This window comes from Leucoraja erinacea, chromosome 31 (genome assembly GCF_028641065.1).
Source record: "Leucoraja erinacea ecotype New England chromosome 31, Leri_hhj_1, whole genome shotgun sequence".
Classification (NCBI taxonomy): domain Eukaryota; kingdom Metazoa; phylum Chordata; class Chondrichthyes; order Rajiformes; family Rajidae; genus Leucoraja; species Leucoraja erinaceus.
Genome location: NC_073407.1, coordinates 22,836,556 through 22,856,798, shown reverse-complemented (window position 1 = coordinate 22,856,798; position 20,243 = coordinate 22,836,556).

Below are 20,243 nucleotides of genomic sequence, written 5' to 3'. Positions count from 1 at the left end.
GTCTTTGGAGTGTGGGAGGAAACCGAAGTTCCCTGGAAAAACCCACCGCAGGTCACGGGGAGAACGTATATATTCCGTACAGACAAGCACCCGTGGTCAGGATCAAACCCGGGTCCCTGGCGCTGTAAGGCAGCAACTCTACCGCTCCGCCACCGTGCCTTCAGTTCACTCAAAGTGAATGTTGTCCATTCAGTAAGCAACAATTGACTGTGGTATTGAATAGAAACATTCATGATCTTTTAAACAAAATCACCAAATCCATAATAAAAAGGGGATATGTACAACTCTGAATTTGGATGCCAAAACAGCTGCGTATGTTTAAAATTAAGTGACAAGTAACTTGAAAAACATCATTCAAACTTTAGTTTGAAATATTGAAGAGCGATGTAAAATTGCATTATCACATCGTTTCAAAGTCCTGGTTACTTATTGCAGCATTGACGGGCAAGAGACTCAATTTAGTAAATCCTATGAAAGACTATTACTTGTTAATTCCATTGAATGGGCAAGGGTAAGAATATGAGAATGCTGTTTTATTCATATACCTGCTTATAATAGAACCCTATTAAAACCTGTGAATTAGTTTTTCCATAGTCTTGGTTGAAGATCTGATATTACTTTCTTTGTTTAAAGGTTTAACTATTTAATTGGTATTCACACCACACACACACATGGTGAGGAGTCTTCAATCAACAACCTTTGCAAGCTGATTTTAAATATATACTGTGGCAAATTTTACGTTATAATTTATAATGATATTTTGTTAGCATCATAAGCAAAGGCAGTTTAATTGGAAAATGTATAACTGATTGATTGAATTGATTGAAAGATACGGCATGGAAACAGGCCCTTCGGCCCATCGAGTCCACGCCGACCATCGATCACCCGTTAACAGTAGTTTCATGCTGACCCTTTCACATTCACTCTCTGCGCACTAGGGCCAAATTACAGAGGCCCATTAACCTACAAGCCCGCACGTCTTTGGGATGCGGGGGGAAACTGGAGCATCTGTAGGGAACCCACCCCACGGCCACAGGGTGAACGTGCAGACTCCACACAGACAGCATCTGAGGTCAGGATCGAATCTATGTCTCTGGCGCACTGAAACAGCTGCTCTACCAGTTGTCCGGTGTGGGCAAGTTGGGCCGAAGGGCCTGTTTCCACCCTGTGTGACTCTGTGACACAATGAACTATTTCTCCAGTCTCACCTTGAAAAACCTTTCACTTTTGTCCCATTCAGTTTTACATTTAAGGGAAAAAGCATTGCAGGACTAGGGAGGGTAGCGTAGGTGGCAGACCAATTGTAAGTACTTCCAAAGACCTGGCACAGGCACAATGTGCCGTGATCTCCTTGTGCGCTGTTTGATGCTTTGTTACCAACAAAACACTCGCTATTCCAACCTTTCCTTCAGTTAGAATTGAATAAAAAATTGCCAGCTCTGCAGAATCACGATCAACCTTTTCTTTATGAAAAATGTAAATATTTTAAGATGCATGCCAGATTACACAGAAGGGTTTTGCATGTACGTCAGGTCATTATTTTATATTGCATGGTGGTGTAGCGGTACAGTTGCTGCCTTACAGCGCCAGAGACCCCGGTTCGATCCTGACTACGGGTGCATGTCCGCTCTCCCCATGACCTGCGTGGGTCTTCATTGGGATCTTTGGTTTCCTCCCACACTCCAAAGTCGTACAGGTGTGTAGGTTAATTGGCTTGGTGTAAATGTACAACTGTCCCTGGTGTGTGTCGGATAGTGTTGGTGTGCGGGGGTCGCTGGTCGGCGCTGACTCGGTGGGCCGAAGGGCCTGTTTCCATGCCATAATCTCCAAAATAATCTAACCCATCCACCCCAAGGATCTTCACATTGCTTTACGTTCAAGGGATGTTGACTGACTTGCTTCAAAACACTTCTCTGGACATGCATTCCACGCAGAAACGCGCCCACATCTGCTCCGACTCTGCTGGCATTGCAACAGGCTTTCTATTAATTCAATCAATTGTTAAACCTGTTAAATCTGGAAGAGCAAGTTAAAGGTGCTCACATCTATTACAAGAAAAGCTACAATGCTCAAGAAAAGCCTAAAATCCTAATTGGGAGGTTAGTGTTAATCCCTCATGTGGATTTAGCCAGTACAGGAGGCTTTTATCATCTGTCATTAATTTGTCACCTTCTGTAGAAGTGCTAAAATGTCACTCTGAAATGTTGCTTCAGTCTCCGCCAGTCAGGAAAAAAAATCAACTTCAAATTAACTTTGCAGTTGCTAAATGGTCTTAGCAAGCATTGAAGTTTTTCCTCAATTTCCGCAAATAAGCTCATCCATTTTTGAAGGGATAAAAGTCAAAACAATACCTGAATGATTATGTCATTAGCATTGAGTCTATGCGTTACTCACTTCTATTACTTCAGCAGTAATAATTGTGCGGCACGGTGGCGCAGCGGTAGAGCTACTGCCTCACAGCACCAGAGTCCCGGGTTCGATCCTGACTACGGGTGCTTGCCTGTACGGAGTTTGTACCTTCTCCCCGTGACCTTGGGTTTTCTCCGAGATCGCCTGTTTTCCTCCCACACTCCAAAGACATTTGTTTTCTACTCAGGATAATAGTGGACAGATACTGTAAAAGGTTAAGGTACACAAAAAAGCTGGAGAAACTCAGCGGGTGCAGCAGCATCTATGGAACGAAGGAAATAGGCAACGTTTCGGCCCGAAACGTTGCCTATTTCCTTCGCTCCATAGATGCTGCTGCACCCGCTGAGTATCTCCAGCTTTTTTGTGTACCTTCGATTCTCCAGCATCTGCAGTTCCTTCTTAAACACCGTAAAAGGTTAACTTTGGTGTATATTTGGGAATGGATCACAGTGCCATGGTGTGTCTGTGACAGAGATGGACAATGTTCTGGGAGGCCTGTCTGTCGGACATCTTTGTCTTGGAGGATATTAACGTTGTTGGCTTTTGTCCCTGGACTTCGACCTTCTTATGGTTGTCCCTCAATGGGTCATTTTACAGACACCAGGCACTGATTCCAGACAGTGTGGATGTAATATTTCTTGACCATCCTCCAAATTAGAGAGAAGCTTAAAATGAAGTACTTTGACCTATCAGGCCTAGGCCAATTCTTTGAAAGAGGACATAGGTTTAAGGTGAAGGGGAAAAGATTTGATAGGAATCTGAGAGGTAACTTTTTCACACGAAGGATGGAGGGTGAATGGAACGAGCTACCAGAGGAGGTAGTTGAGGCAGGGACTATCCCAACATTTAAGAAAGAGTTAGATAGGTACATGGATAGGACAGGTTTGGCGGGATATGGACCAAACGCAGGCAGGTGAGTCTAGTGAGCTGGGTCATGTTGGCCGGTGTGGGCAAGTTGGGCTGAAGGGCCTGTTTCCACACTGTATCACTCTATGACTCAAACAGTTGATTAATCCCATTTCATTTCTCTGTCCCCACGGTTCGGTACATTTTTGTATTGTATTGTTGTATTGTATTCAAATTTATTGTCATTGTCTCAATTTGAGACAACTAAATGAATTTCCCTTACAGGCAGTATCATTAAAAAAATCACAATAAATAAATAAATAAATAAATAAATAAATAATAAAACATATTAAAAATAAAATTGAAATTAAATTAAAAATATTTTACTCTTTAGACTATTTATTCCATTCAGTTTTCAAAGTCGCAGCTGATTCTGTTTTCACTGGTCTATTGAACTGGACGACAGGCATTGAAAGCTTCTCTGTAAAAGAATGAATTTCTGAAATGGCCGGCACGATGGTGCAGTGGTAGAGTTGCTGCCACACAACGCCAGAGACCCGGGTTCCATCCTGACTATGGGAGCTGTCTGTACGGAGTTTGTACTTTCTCCCTGTGACCTGCGTGGGTTTTCTCCGGGTGCTCCGGTTTCCTCCCGTTCCAAAACCGTGCAGGTTTGTAGGTTAATTGGCTTCGGTAAAATATTGTAAATTGTCTCTATAGTGTGTGTAGGAGGATAGTTAGTGGATCAGGACCACTGTTCGGCACGGACTTGGTGGGGTGAAGGGCCAGTTTGTTGTGCTGTCTCTAAACTAAACTAAACTAAACTAACTAAGGTTTTAAAATAATCATAATTGGAAGCTTTATTTTATGGGGGGTGAAAGCAAGGGTTCATTTGTTTCATTAAAAGTGAAGTGTATCGCCTCAGAAAAGTCATGCATGGTTTTCCAGTCTCACAGCGGCATCTTTTAAAAGCAAACTTTGTAACATAGAAGTTGCAGCCGTTTCTCATTGATTGGCTGCATACGGAGCTGCTGGAACAGGGAGGTAGATCATCCTCAATGTGCCTTCTGTAATTAGCGGAGCCGTGGCAAGCTTTGCTGAAATTCCGCCGCTCTGCTGCCAAGTCTTCCAGAGTGGGGATGTCGGGGTAGCAGCCAGCGCCAGTCTGCGACCATCTTTACATTGGGTGGGACTAGTGCCCTGTTGAAAATGACGGCGAGGCACTGTGGGATGTGCCCACTGCTGGCAGAAGGAACCAGCTGGGGGTTGGCACTGGGTGGCCTGGGATTAGTGGACTGGTGGATACGGTGTAAGATCAGCCCAGATTGAGCCAAAGTGCCTCAGGGGGTTTTCCCCAATGGAAGAGGTACTTCAAGGGTCCAAATGTGCTGATTGGCCTTCTGGAGCAAACAAGTCTCCCTAGGAAGAAGCTTTCTCCTCCTCCAGCTCACATCTGTCCAGACATATGTTCGCCATTGGCCATTTCTTGCACCATATGCTTCTTCGATTTTTGGCAGGTTGTCCCCCTTTCTGCGGCGATTGTGAGGCCCCTCGTTTCAAAGCAACCCCATCTCCAGCTCAGAGAGAGAGAAAAAAACTCAAATCTCAACCCCTTCCACAACACAAGCTGTTCAAGCCTTTTGCAGAAGTCAAAATAAACATGCAAGTCAAGGAATGTTAACTCTCCTTAAACCATGAGCTCCCCAGTGAAAAAGTGACTTCAAAAACCTCAGACAACTGTTAGTCAAGCAGATAGATTTCTTCAGACCGACAGATAGATAGTCGATCTGAAGAAGGGTCTCGACCCAAAACATCACCTACAGTATTCCTTCTTACCAGAGATGCTGCCTGTCAGATTCAGATTCAGATTCAGATTCAGATTCAATTTTAATTGTCATTGTCAGTGTACAGTACAGAGACAACGAAATGCATTTAGCATCTCCGTGGAAGAGCGACATAGCAAACAATTTGAATAAATAATAATAAGTGTCCAGAGGGGGGGGGGTGGTGATTGGCAGTCACCGAGGTACGTTGTTGAGTAGAGTGACAGCCGCCGGAAAGAAGCTGTTCCTCGACCTGCTGGTTCGGCAACGGAGAGACCTGCTGAGTTACCCCTATACGTCTATCTTCAGTATAAACCAGCATCTGCAGTTTCCTCCTTCATTCCCACAGCACTGTGTAGGAAAGAACTGCAGATGCTGGTTTAAATCAAAGATAGGCACAACATGCTGGAGTAGCTCAGCAGGTCAGGCAGCATCTCTGGAGAGAAGGGACACAAAATGCTGGAGTCTGAAGAAAGGTCTTGACCCGAAACGTCACACATTCTCTCCAGAGATGCTGCCTGACCCACTGAGCTACTCCAGTAGTTGTGTCTTCCCACAGCACAGTTGGATGTGGATTTCCAGGATTTAGATTCTGTGACCATTAGGAAATTATGAAATAATTCCAAGCCATGATTACGTGGTTACTATGGAAGTGCAGGGAATAGAGGGATATGGATGGGGTGCAGGCAGATGAGATCAGTTTAACTTGGCATCATATTTGGCACAAGCATTGGGGGCCAAAGGGCCCGTTCCTGTGCTGTACTGTGCTATGTTTTATGTTCCATGTAACCCAGAAAGGAGCCTGCAGGAGGTGATGTTCCAAAGCACTTTCTGCCTGTAACCTTCTTGGTGGTAGAAGTTTTGAGTTGCTGGAGAATTGGTAAGTAATCCTTATGTGTTGGGTAGATGGTTTATGCTGCAGCCTTGGCATCTAGGCAGTGGAGGAAATGAATGTTTAGTGTGGTAGATGGGGTCTGATTCATAAGTTAATAAGTGACAGGAGCAGAATTGGGCCATTCGGCTCATCAAGTCTACTCCACCATTCAATCATGGCTGATCTATCTTTCCCTCTTAACCCCATTCTCCTGCCTTCTCCCCGTAATTCCTGGCACCCGTACTAATCACGAATCTATCTATCTCTGACTTTAAAATATCCATTGACTTGGCCTCAACAGTTTCCGCAGCTATGAATTCCACAGATTTCTGAACCTTTGTCTGGAGTGTCATTGGAGATACTCAACCAGGCAAAGCAGAAGATATTTCAAAATAGTCCCGACCTGTGGATGATAGAAAGACTTTGAAGTGTCAAGAATGAAGTTGTTTGCTGCAGTATACTATACCAAACCACGCCACGCCACGCCACGCCACGCCCTATCATAGCACACCCCTGATCTCAATGTATAGCCGCATTCATTATATGCCTAGTCCAATTGACTTTCAATTATTATTTTCACCTGGATTTATATAAACAGGTCCATGGATAGGACAGGTTTAGAGGGATATGGGCCAAATGCAGGCAGGTGGGTCCAGTGTAGATGGAACATTTTGGCCGGTGTGGGCACGTTGAGTCGAAAGCTCTGTTTCCATGCTGTATCACTTTATGACTATGACCTTATGACTCAAGTGTAGAAAGAATGTCATTGCTTGGCATTTGGTGGGCAGAATGTCCTCCTCCTGTGCTGTACTAGATCTGTGAGTCTGTTTACTTATGATTCAATGTTAGTAATCTTTTCCATCTTTATCTATATTAATTCTCCATCCAACCTTGAAATACGTACAAACAAATCTCCTTACACTAATCCGATTATATATTTAACAACTGGCTCACTTTGCATGCGAGCCCGGATGCCCCTTTTGTTAAGTGTAGGAAGGAACTGCAGATGCCGGTTTAAACCAAAGACAGACACATAATGCTGGAGTAACTCAGCGGGACAGGCAGCATCTCTGGAAGAAAGGAGTAGGTGATATTTCAGGTCCAGACCCTTCTTCAGACTGAGTGTCACGGGAAAGGGTTAAGATGGTTATGGATACGTTCTTAAGGGTTCAATGGTATTTTATTGTCACGTGTGCAAATGCACAGTGAAATTATTTTTTTATAAACAGTCCACTATGGTATTACCATACCTAAACATAAACCTCGATTAGCAAAGTCCACTGAGCCCGCGTGCAAGAAGCTCCATGTTTGGTGCCATTGTCAAAATCCAGTCCGTGCTCTAGTTAAGTTTAGTTTAGAGAAATAGCATGGAAACAGGCCTTTCGGCCCACCGGCTCCGTACCGACCGGCGATCCCTGCACATTAACACTATCCTACACACACCTACACACACTAGGGATAATTTACACATACACCAAGCCAATTAACCTACAAACCTGTACGTCTTTAGAGTGTGGGAGGAAATTGAAGATCTCGGGGAAAATCCACACGGTTACAGGTGAGGACGTACAAACTCCGTGCAGACAGCACCCGTAGTCAGGATCGAACCCAGATCTCCGGCGCTGTGAGGTAGCAACTCTACCGCTGCGTCACCGTGGCCGCCCTTATTATTGAACGTTGCCCGATCCAGGCAAGCTGCTGTGGGCCTCCATCTATTGCCTTCCTTCATACAAACCAACGTCGCTCTCCTCGCCCGTCCTGCTTTGTGCCCAGGGAGCGACTCCCTCTACCGACCTTGAAGGCACGGCGGAACAGAGACTTCTCAGTAACCACAACGCTATTTCAGCTCCCTTAAATTTGGAGCCTTGCGGTGTAGCCTCCCACCCTATGTGTGAGAACAGGGCTGGTGCCAAACTGTAACGACCCTGCTGTTCCTTTGGATCCATCAACGACATGGAGAGGGGGGACGTGTTGCATGGGCAACAGCCTGTCCTCCATATGACATCGCCCAGGCTTGCATCCAACCACACATCACCTGCAAACTAGGATGCATCACCCATGGTCAGCTATGAAGCATGTCTTCCTAAGTGATTAGGAGACAAGGTGACAAAGGCTGAAACAATTCCTCCAGTTTCATTAATTTGCATTTCACCAATCATATTCTTGTTTGCAAGCTTGCAAGATTTCTGAAATTGTAACACACTTTTAATCTTCTTCTTTTATTCTTTAGTTAATATTTATGTGGCTAGTCTAGTTGGAAAAGCAAAAGCAATCCGTGCCTCTTGCTTTGTCACCTGACTTGTTGAGATATTTACTGCATTTTCTGTTTATAGAAACATAGTAAACAGGTGCAGGAGTAGGCCATTCGGCCCTTTGAGCCAGCACCGCCATTCAATATGATCATGGCTGATCATCCAAAATCAGTACCCCGTTCCTGCTTTCTCCCCATATCCCTTGATTCCGTTAGCCCTAAGAGTTAAATCTAACTCTCTCTTGAATACATCCAGTGAATTGGCCTCCACTGCCTTCTGTGGAAGACAATTCCTCAGATTCACAACTCTCTGGGTGAAAAAGTTTTTCCTCATCTCAGTCCTAATTGTTCTACCCCTTATTCATAAACTGTGACCCCTGGTTCTGGACTCCCCCAACATTGGGAACATTTTTTCCGGCATCTAATCTGTTGATTCCCTTAAGAATTTTATATGTTTCTATAAGATATCCTCTCATCCTTCTAAATTCCAGTCGATTCATTTTGTTTCAGGTCTCCAGAACATTGAAAGTCTTTTTGAGAGTGTTTTGATTTACATCGAACGTTACATTGAATGTCTGCTTCTTGGACAATAACATATCAGAATATTAATTGTTTCGTCTTAAAGATAGACACAAAATGCTGGAGAAACTCAGCAGGTCAGGCAGCATCTCTGGAGCAAATGGATGGGTGACATTATAGGTTGGAACTCTTCTTCAGACTGATTGTGAGCACGGTGGGGAGGGGGGAGGGGGTTGTAATAGGAGCAAGATAGGCACAGATAGAAACAAAATGATGGAGTAACTCAGCGGGATAGGCAGCATCTCTTAAGGGGTTGGACAGGCTAGATGCAGGAAGATTGTTCCCGATGTTAGGGAAGTCCAGGACAAGGGGTCACAGCTTAAGGATAAAGGGGAAATCCTTTAAAACCGAGATGAGAAGAACTTTTTTCACGCAGAGAGTGGTGAATCTCTGGAACTCTCTGCCACAGAGGGTAGTTGAGGCCAGTTCATTGGCTATATTTAAGAGGGAGTTAGATGTGGCCCTTGTGGCTAAGGGGATCAGGGGGTATGGAGAGAAGGCAGGTACGGGATACTGAGTTGGATGATCAGCCATGATCATATTGAATGGCGGTGCAGGCTCGAAGGGCCGAATGGCCTACTCCTGCACCTAATTTCTATGTTTCTATGTTTCTATGGAAGAGAAGGAATAGGTGACATTTCGGGTCAAGACCCTTCTTCAAACTGATGTCAGGGGAGAGAGGGAGACATATAGATGGATGGATAAGGATGTGTAAGGTGTGAAAACAGGACAAAAGGGAAATGAGATCAAGGCAAATGTAGAATAGATCATGGTTAGTTGGGAGAAGGTAACAACAAAGCAAACAGAGATAAAATGTAGTTGGAGACAGTAAGACTGGTTGGGGAACTGGGACGCGGGGAGAGAGAGGGAAAGCAAGGGTCACTTCCTAAACAAAAGACCAGGGCACAACCGGGCTGGCAACAAATGACCTCATGCTGGGAGGTTCCAGATAGGACGATTGTTGGCTCGGGATGGTCTGGTCCCAAGATGGATACTTCGGTGTGAACTGTGGAACTGCTTCACTGACTTCTAGTGGAGGAAGGTGGCGAATAGCGAGGGGAGGAGAGGAGGGGGAATGTTTGTAGAAGTTATCTTGATATTTTTTAATGATTCTGATAAATGCTAATTGCAAGGAGATTTCATGGAAGCTGTAACTTTTATTCTAATTCCATAGACCACGTCTTTTATGATTGCATATTTTCCTTCTTCAGCTTAAGATTTGCTTTTCTGATTGCTGTTCATAGAAACATAGAAACATAGAAACATAGAAAATAGGTGCAGGAGTAGGCCATTCGGCCCTTCGAGCCTGCACCGCCATTCAATATGATCATGGCTGATCATCCAACTCGGTATCCTGTACCTGCCTCTCTCCATACCCCCTGATCCCTTTAGCCACAAGGGGCCACATCTAACTCCCTCTTAAATATAGCCAATGAACTGTCCTCAACTACCTTCTGTGGCAGAGAGTTCCAGAGATTCACCACTCTCTGTGTGAAAAATGTTTTTCTCATCTCGGTCCTAAAGGATTTCCCCTTTATCCTTAGACTGTGACCCGTTGTCCTGGACTTCCCCAACATCGGGAACAATCTTCCTGCATCTCGCCTGTCCAACCCCTTAAGAATTTTGTAAGTTTCTATAAGATCCCCCCTCAATCTTCTAAATTCTAGCGAGTACAAGCCGAGTCTATCCAGTCTTTCTTCAAATGAAAGTCCTGACATCCCAGGAATCAGTCTGGTTCAAGCCTCAGACATGCAGTGTTCTTTATATACTGCTATTACTTAACTTCCTGATAATGCAACGTTGAAACGTTATAGATAAAAATAATTTTTTAATGAAAGCAAATTAATATCTTGAAGAATTTGCTTCCTCTCTCCCAACTAACAGTTCCAAGTTCTAACTGACTCATTTCTTGAGACTGAAGCTAATGATTCATTTAATTGTAATCTTTGATACCGCTTGCCTTACGAGAGAAGATAGCTCCAGATTCTAGTGCTTAAAGCGCAATCAATCAGACCCTGTGTCTTGCTAAGCAGAAACAGACAATGTTGGAAGCATTCAGCAGGTCAGACAATATCTGTGGAAAGAGAAGCAGTGTTATTATCCCAAGGCAAAAAACATTCATCAGAACTGGGAAAGAGAGACAGCAAGTTTGTTTTAAGTTTCAGAGAGGAAGGGGAAGGAATGGATGGATGGATACAAATGGGATATTTTTGAAAGGATGAATCCAGGATTATGCAGATGATGAGCCAACTGGATGATAGGTTTATGTGGATGTCATAAGGTCATACAGAAATAGAATTAGGCCATTCGGCCCATCAAGTCTACTCCTCCATTCAATCATAGCTGATCTATTTCTCCCTCCTATCCCCATTCTCCTGTCTTCTCCCCATAACCCCATATGACATTATTGCCATAGAGGGAGTGCAGAGACGGTTCACCAGACTGGATTCCTGGGATGTCAGGACTGTCTTATGAAGAAAGACTGGATAGACTTGGTTTATACTCTCTAGAATTTAGGAGATTGAGAGGGGATCTTATAGAAACTTACAAAATTCTTAAGGGGTTGGACAGGCTAGATGCAGGAAGATTGTTCCCGATGTTAGGGAAGTCCAGGACAAGGGGTCACAGCTTAAGGATAAGGGGGATATCCTTTAAAACCGAGATGAGAAGAACTTTTTTCACACAGAGAGTGGTGAATCTCTGGAACTCTCTGCCACAGAGGGTAGTTGAGGCCAGTTCATTGGCTATATTTAAGAGGGAGTTAGATGTGGCCCTTGTGGCTAAGGGGATCAGGGGGTATGGAGAGAAGGCAGGTACGGGATACTGAGTTGGATGATCAGCCATGATCTTATTGAATGGCGGTGCAGGCTCGAAGGGCCGAATGGCCTACTCCTGCACCTAATTTCTATGTTTCTATGTTTCTATAACCTCTGACACCCGTACTAATCAAGAACCTATCTATCTCTGCACAGATATATGTGTATATAAATATACTGTATATACCCCCACACACACACATATATATAAACACACACACGCGCACACACATATATACGCATATATACAAACACACGCACACTCCTTTCATCTCTTTGCATGCATATTATTTTCTACCTACGCCATCATCATCTTCCCAAATGTGACTTCCTGGACAGCATTCTTTCAGCAGTCTTTATTTTATTTATTTATTTTTTTATTTATTCCGAACAAGTAAAGACATTAATAGTAACAAAATCGAAATTATCAAACAATTGGACATTACAATCAATATTTACAAGCAATGAAAAGAACAAAAAGCAAATTTCCAATGTCCAACTCTGTGTCTGTACAAGCTCGAAAAGGAGTGAGAAGAAGAATAACTTATTAAATCTCACCCCTTTTCCCCAACACTTCTACCATATTTAAAAATCAATTAATTAATAATAATAATACTACCCCAGGCAATTTTCCATAATACCTACAGACATATATATACATACAACTATTATACACATACAAACTTCATATATGAAGTAACCAAACATAAGTAAACAATTGTAAAGCAATAGACAAACATTAACCCCCAGTCTTCACCCCCCCCAATCATCTCTCTGTGCTCACTTCACCAGACTGAAAAAGGGTTGAGACCCAAAACGTCGCCCATTCCTTCTCTCCAGAGATGCTGCCTGACCTGCTGAGTTACTCCAACATTTTGTGTCTACTCTGTTCTGCGCAGGTTCTCTGCAACAGCCATCATTATTCATTTGATAGCATCGTTTAGTTATCTGTGAGGTATCATGAGCTAAGCTTAGAAACCCTTGGCACTGATACTCCTTTCATCTCTTTGCATGCATATGCAGTCTGGCTGGGCACCAGCCAGCACTTCAGACATTCTTTGGAGTTTCTCCAGCAATATCCTGTCTGTTCTTGGCCCTCTACCGGCATCCAGCTGGACAGAGCTTGGACAATCCTACGGGCACTTACAACATTTTCCATTGTTGTCCTCGTCTTTGCTACCGGCTCTTGCCAACTGATGATGAGTAAGTCAAGAGAAGAACGCTGAACCATGACGTGCGTTGTTGCTTCACAGGAGGTACGGGCTCTCCGGGGCAGCACGGTGGCGCAGCGGTAGAGTTGCTGCCTTACAGCGCCAGAGACCCGGGTTCAATCCTGACTACGGGTATTGTCTGTACCTTCTCCCTGTGACCGCACAGGTTTTCACTGGTTGCTCTGGTTTCCTCCCACATCCCAAAGACATGCAGGTTTGTAGATTGTTTAAGAAGGAACTGCAGATGCTGGAGAATCGAAGGTTACACAAAAAAGCTGGAGAAACTCAGCGGGTGCAGCAGCATCTATGGAGCGAAGGAAATAGGCAACGTTTCGGCCCGAAACCCTTACGGGTTTCGGCCCGAAACGTTGCCTATTTCCTTCGCTCCATAGATGCTGCTGCACTCGCTGAGTTTCTCCAGCTTTTTTGTGTAACCCAGGTTTGTAGATTACTTGGCTTCTGTAACTTGTCCCTGGTTTGTAGGATCGGACTAGTATACGGGTGATCATGGTCGGCATGGACTCAGTGGGCCGAAGGGCCTGCTTCCACGCTGTATATCTAAATGTAAATGCTGCTCCTGAACCTGGATGTTTCAGTTTTCAAGCTCCTCTACCTTCCTCCTGATGGCAGGAATGAAATGAGAAATGAGCCATGGTGGTGTGGGTATCTAATGATGCTGGCTGCCTTCTTGAAGATCACTTTGATGGTGGGGAGGTCAGTACCTGTGATGGACCGGGCAGTGTTCACCACTTAATGCAATCTATTTTGTTCCCGGGCTTTCAAGTTGCTGAACTGCGATGCAACCAGTCGATATGCTGTCTCGGTCAAGTGTGGCCAAGAGATCGTGTGAAGTCAAAGATTTGTGTGATGTCTAAGACAATACACAATTACAATCGAGCCACTTATAGTGTACGGATACATGATGAGTGATCGATGGCTGGCGTGGATTCTTCTTATGTGCCGTACCTCTTAATAGGTACAGTACTTAATAATAATAACAATAATAATAATAATAATAATAATAATAATATATTTTATTGTCATTGCACATAAGTGCAACGAGATTTGGTATGCAGCTTCCATCCGATGTCATAACTTAAATAACTAATAAAATTTAGATTTAGATACCCCGAGAACATGGATTGTAAAAAGAACATTACAACAGTAAAATAGTCAAAACAGTTCAAACAGACTAAAGCACAGATGTGTCTGTGCGACGTGACCATCCGAGGGAGACAGTCCAGGGGGGGTGGGGGGCACTCAGCAGGGCCGGTTCAGAGCCGCTATAGCTCTGGGAATGAAGCTGTTCCTGAGTCTGGAGGTGCGTGCGTAGAACGATAAGTAAGGACAGGGACAGAGCATGCTGAGTAAACAGCCTGTTGAGTCGTGCTAGTGTGGAGTTAAGAAAGCAGATCATGGGAATGAAATAGTGAGCTCATCGCATTGAGGGTGAAAACAAATTATGAGGACAAAAAAACAGCATGCGATGACCTATGATCAACATGATCTATTTCATGAGAGGGATAGATCAGGTAGATGCTCAGAGTCTTTTACCCAGCGTTGGGTAATCGAGGACCAGAGGACATAGGTTCAAGGTGAAGGGGACAAGATTAAATAGGAATCCGAGGGGTAGCTTTTTCACACAGAGGGTGGTGGGTGTATGGAACGCGCTGCCAGATAGTTGAAGCTGGGACTTTCCCATTGTTAAAGAAACAGTTAGACAGGTACATGGGTAGGACTGGTTTGGAGAGTTATGGACCAAGTGCAGGCAAGTGGGACTAGTGTAGCTGGGACATTGTTGGCTGGTGTGGGCGAGTTGGGCCTGTTTCCACACTGTATCACTCTGTGACTCTATCACAAATGCATCACATCCTGTTTTTGAAGTCTGCAGGGATCTCAAGCCCTGAGATGTCAAAGGGGTTCTTCCTGACTTGGGATGGCCAGTCCCTTTGTGTCCTTACAGCCCCCGAATCTAGGGTGACACCGTGGCGCAGCAGTAGAGTTAAACATAGAAACATAGATATTTGGTGCAGGAGTAGGCCATTCGGCCCGTCAAGCCAGTACTGCCATTCAATATGATCATGGCTGATCATCCAAAATCAGTACCCTGTTCCTGCTTTGTAAGCGGCAGAGACCCAGGTTCGATCCCGACTGTCTGTACGGAGTTTGCACGTTCTCCCCGTGACCTGCGTGGGTTTTCTCCGAGATCTTTGGTTTCCTCCCACACTCCAAAGACGTGCAGGTTTGCAAGTTAATTGGCTTGGTATATTTGTAAATTGTCTGTAGTGTATGCAGGATAGTGTTAACGTGTGGGGATCGCTGGCCGGTGTGGGCTCGGTGGTCTGAAGAGGCCTCTAAAATGAAAACTAAAAAAAACGATATGGAGTAATGTAAGGATCGTTTAATAATGGATCAAGTTTGCTACATCTGCAATCCATTTTCTACTTCCCTCGCACTTTGCAGTCAAGAGCAGAGCAAACACTGAGCCTCTATCATGTCCATTCAGCCTAATTGGTTGGTATGCCCAAGAATAACATCCTAATGTGGTCGTTGTGTTAAAATGGTGCTGACAAAAGTGCTGGAATAAATGTCAGGGCGATTGTTGGCACGTTCCCTCTCGCACCTCCCGGTGTCAGAAATTAATTCATCACATGCATTCAGTTCCTAAACGCTTCCAGTCTGACTGCACTGAGAAATGGCTTCATCCATCAAAGTATATGTGGGCGGCAAGGTGGCGCAGCGGTAGAGTTGCTGCCTTACAGCACTTACAGCGCCAGAGACCCGGGTTCGATCCCGACTTCAGGTGCTGTCTGTACCGAGTTTGTACGTTCTCCCCGTGACCGCGTGGGTTTATTCCGAGATCTTCGGTTTCCTCTCACACTCTAAAGACGTGCAGGTTTGCGGGTTAATTGGCTTGGCGTAAATGTAAATTATCCCCAGTGTGTGCAGGATAGCGGTAGTGAGCGGGGATCACTGGTCTGCGCGGACTCGGTGGGCCGAAGGGCCTGTTTCCGCGCTGCATCTCTAAACTAAACTAAACTTAAAGAAACATATTGGTAGATACCATTAAATTCATTTCCAGTGTTCAGGTTAAATTTAGTGACAGTTATGAGGGAGACACGTGTATCTCAAGGATATGATCATGTGGGCCTGATTTGCTTCAGCGCCTTGCTTTGTATTAAAACCCAGATGTCAAACCTGGCAACTTCAGATACATTGGAAGGATTTTACTTGGCTCGGTACTGGCAAAATGAGTGGAGTTTTCTATGCGGTTGATCAAATGGTGCCAGCTTTAGCTCCACGCAACTTTCAGCTTCCTATCTAAGCTGCATAGAGCGCAGGTGCATGGTTCCTTGAAGGTCAAGTCGCCAATCTAAGCTGCATAGAGCGCAGGTGCATGGTTCCTTGAAGGTCAAGTCGCAGGTAGATAAGGTGGTCAAAATGGCTTTTGGCACATTGGCCTTCATCAATCAGATTATTGAGTATAGAAGTTGGGAGGTAATGATGCAGCTGTATAAGACATTGGTGAGACCGCATTTAGAATATTGTGTTCAGTTCTGGGCATCATGTTGTCAGGAAAGATATTGTCAAGCTGGAAAGGATGTTGCCAGGACTAGAGGGTGTGAGCTATAGGGAGAGATTGAGTAGGTTGAGTCTCTATTCCATGGAGCGCAGGAGGATGATCTTAAAGAGGTGTATAAGGTCATGAGAGGAATAGATCGGGTAGATGAACAGAGCCTTTTGCCCAGAGTTGGGGAATCGAGGACCAGAGGACATAGGTTCAAGGTGAAGGGGAAAAGATTTAATAGGATTCCGAGGGGTAACTTATTCACACAAAGGGTGATGGGTGTATGGAACAAACTGCCAGAGGAGGTCGTTGAGGCTGGGACTATCCCATCTTTTAAGAAACAATTGGACAGGTGCATGGATAGGGCTGGTTTGGAGGGATATGGACCAAGCTCAGGCAAGTGGGATTAGTGTAGCTGGGACATTGTTGGCCGGTGTGGGCAAGTTGGGCCGAAGGGCCGGTCTCCACACTGTGTCACTCCATGACTCTATAAAGTTAGAAGGTGAGGACTTAAAAGTGGAACCTGAGAGATATTCGCAAGATATTCACATTCCCTTAAAGGAGAAAATATTGCAACTCAAGAATAACCAACAGAGACCCATAGCTTCAAAGTCTATAAATGAAACAAACTGGACACCTGTCCTATTGATCTAAAAGTCAGTAATTTAATAAAGAAAGTCAGGTACATCATGAAACTAAAGTGCAAGGTTTGCATTGTATGCGCTCATCAGTTTGGCTATGGGATTGCATTACACACCAAATGTATGGGAGTGATATCACATTATAAATAATATTGAACCTTTCTTGTGATCTTACCTTGTGCATTTAGTTTTTTTGCCGCATTGACATTGAATGGGTGTACATGAAGTACCTATTGTATTTCAGTCTTCTGATCCCAGTGAAGATACAGTATATATCACAAATTCTCAAAATATGCAACGACTCCAGTGTTGTGAGTGTGTGAAATATGTTCTGAAATGTGGCATGATGCATCATCTTGGATTTATATTCTTTGGTACTTGAGTTCACCTTCAGAAAAGCTGCCTACTGGTCTTCAGTTTAGTTTATCCTTAGTTTGGAGATACAGCACGGAAACCGAGTCCACACCGACCAGCGATCCCCGCACGCTGACACCATCTTACACACACTAGGGACACTTCACAATTATACCAAGCCAATTAACCTACAAACCTGTACGCCTTTGGAGTGTGGGAGGAAACCGGAACACTAAAGGGGAAAACCCACGCAGGTCACGGGGAGAACGTGCAAACTCCACACAGACAGCACCTGCAGTCAGGATCAAACCTGGGTCTCTGGCGTTGTAAGGCAGAAACTCTACTGCTGGGCCCCTTTCAGGAATTAATTCTCTTATCTAGAAGCTTTCAGTACCTGTCGTCCAGTTCAATAGAACGGTGAAAGCAGAATCAGCTGTGACTGAAAATTGAGTCAAAAGAGTAAAAATGGGGAAAAAGTAATGAAATGGGATTAATCAGCTGTTAGAGTCATAAGGCCCTGTCTCACTTGGTGATTTTTTCGGTGACTGCCAGCGTCATATCCGTGTCGCCAAAAGATTTGGAACATTTCAAAATCCAGCGGCGACAAAATAATGTTGCGACACTTGAAAAAACACCGTGCGCCAATACGTCATCACGCCGCGTCACGCCACGAATTTTTCGGTGACCTGATATGCCAGTCAATGATGCCGGCAGTCGCCGAAAAAATTGCCAAGTGGGACAGGTCCAACTTGCCCACACCGCCCAACATGTCCCAGCTATACTAGTCTGACCTGCTTGTGTTTGGTCAGTATCCCTCCAAACCTGTCCTATCCCTGCACCTATCTAACTTTCTTAAATGTTGGGATGTCCCTGCCTCAACTACCTCCTCTGGCAGCTTGTTCCGTGCACCAACTTTGTGTGAAAAAGTTAACGCTCAGATTCCTATTAAATCTTTTCCCCTCCACCTTCACCTTAAACCAAGAATTGGCTTCGGCCTGAAAGGACAAAGTGCCTCCTTTTAAACTTCTCTCTAATTTGGAAGACAGTCAAAAAGTATTACGTCCACACTCTCTGGAATCAATGCTTGGTTACTGAAAATGAACCATTGAGAGACATTCATAAGAAAGTCGGTCCAGGGACAATTAAATTGACAAAGTGCCACATACTGTAAAATCTGGTGTATAGCTTGTATCTGTTGCATCCGTTGCAGACTTCAGTTTTCGGGGACAACTTTCTTGAGATACCCATCAGAGATTTCTCACAAACTGTTCGTTATCTTGTAGGAAGGAACTGCAGATGCTGGTTTAGACCGAAGATAGACACAAAATGCTGGAGTAACTCAGCGGGACAGGCAGCATCTCTGGAGAGAAGGAATGGGTGACATTCCAGGTCGAGAAGCTTTGTCAGACCTGAAGTTACTCCAGCATTTTGTGTCTGTCTTTTGTGTTTGTTATCAGTTCAGTTTATTCGTCATATGTAGGTTAACACAGGGTCAACAATACAATGAAATGTGTTTGACAAGACAACGGGTCACCTCAGCAATGATATAACAAGGATAAAATTAAGGTAAATAAAAGATAAGATAACAGTGACATTGGTAGGTCGATCATACTGAATGCGTCAAAGAACAGCATGTACAAAAAGAACAAGCAATAAAACATAAATACACACAAGGTTGCTGAGATGACTCGGGTGCTGCCTGTTCGGAGTTTGCACGTTCTCCCTGTGAACGCATGAGTTTCTCCGGGTGCTCCGGTTTCCTCCCACTTCCCAAAGACATGCGTGTTTGTAGGTTAACCGGCCTCTGTAAATTGTCCCACGTGAGCAGGGAATTGCACAAGGAAGTTGGATCGCACAGAAATGGTGTGTGAGCAGGTTTGTGTGGACTCAATGCACTGAAGGGCATGTTTCCATGTTTTATTGTCATTTGTCCCAGATAGGCAGACACACACACACACACACACACACACACACACACACACACACACACACTCACACACACACACAAAGGAACTGTAGATGCTGGTTAAAACCGAAGATAGACAGAAAATGCTGGAGTAACTCAGCGGGACAGGCAACATCTCTGGAGAGAAGGAATGGGTGACGTTTTGGGTTGGAAGAAGTCTCGACCCTACACATCACCCATTCCTTCTCTCCAGAGAAGCTACTTTCCCGCTGAGTTACTCCAGCATTTTGTGTCTATCTTATATATATATATTATTATATATATTATATATATTATTATATATATTATATATATATATATTATATTATGGACTATTATTATTCTTGAGGTGCACGTATACGTGCACCTCAAGAATAATAATAGTCCAATAATAACAATAATGTCCACATAGTTTAGAGCTTCATGGAGGTTGTAGTGTTTAATAGCCTGACGGGTGGCTGTAAGGCTGTGGGCTGTAGGATGGCTCTTTCAGTCAATCGAAAGAATTCACAGAAAAACTGTCATCTAAGTAGCCATATTCTCATGACACCTTCAACAAGGAATGAAGAACTGAATTAATATTTTCTGAACCATGCTTTGTTCGAACGCTAAATAAATCAGGAGCAGGCGGCTGAAAAGATCCTTGTTCTTTTACAAGCATCGGGAATATCAATCTCTGTTTGCAAAATGAAATGGAATTCCTCACCCAGGGGCCCCAACTCGGCGCTTCCACATTGCCAAAGCCCTGACAAAACAACAGATTTAGCAGCTTTTTTTGTGAATTTTGCATATGTTGTACCACGTCAGATAGTTTTTCCAGTCCGACTGAATCATTTTTAGTATGAGCTCGTGAGAGCAGCCAACATTCTATCATTGGTTTCATCTTAAAACATGTCCAGGCATGTTTCAGTCGCTTCACACTCCAG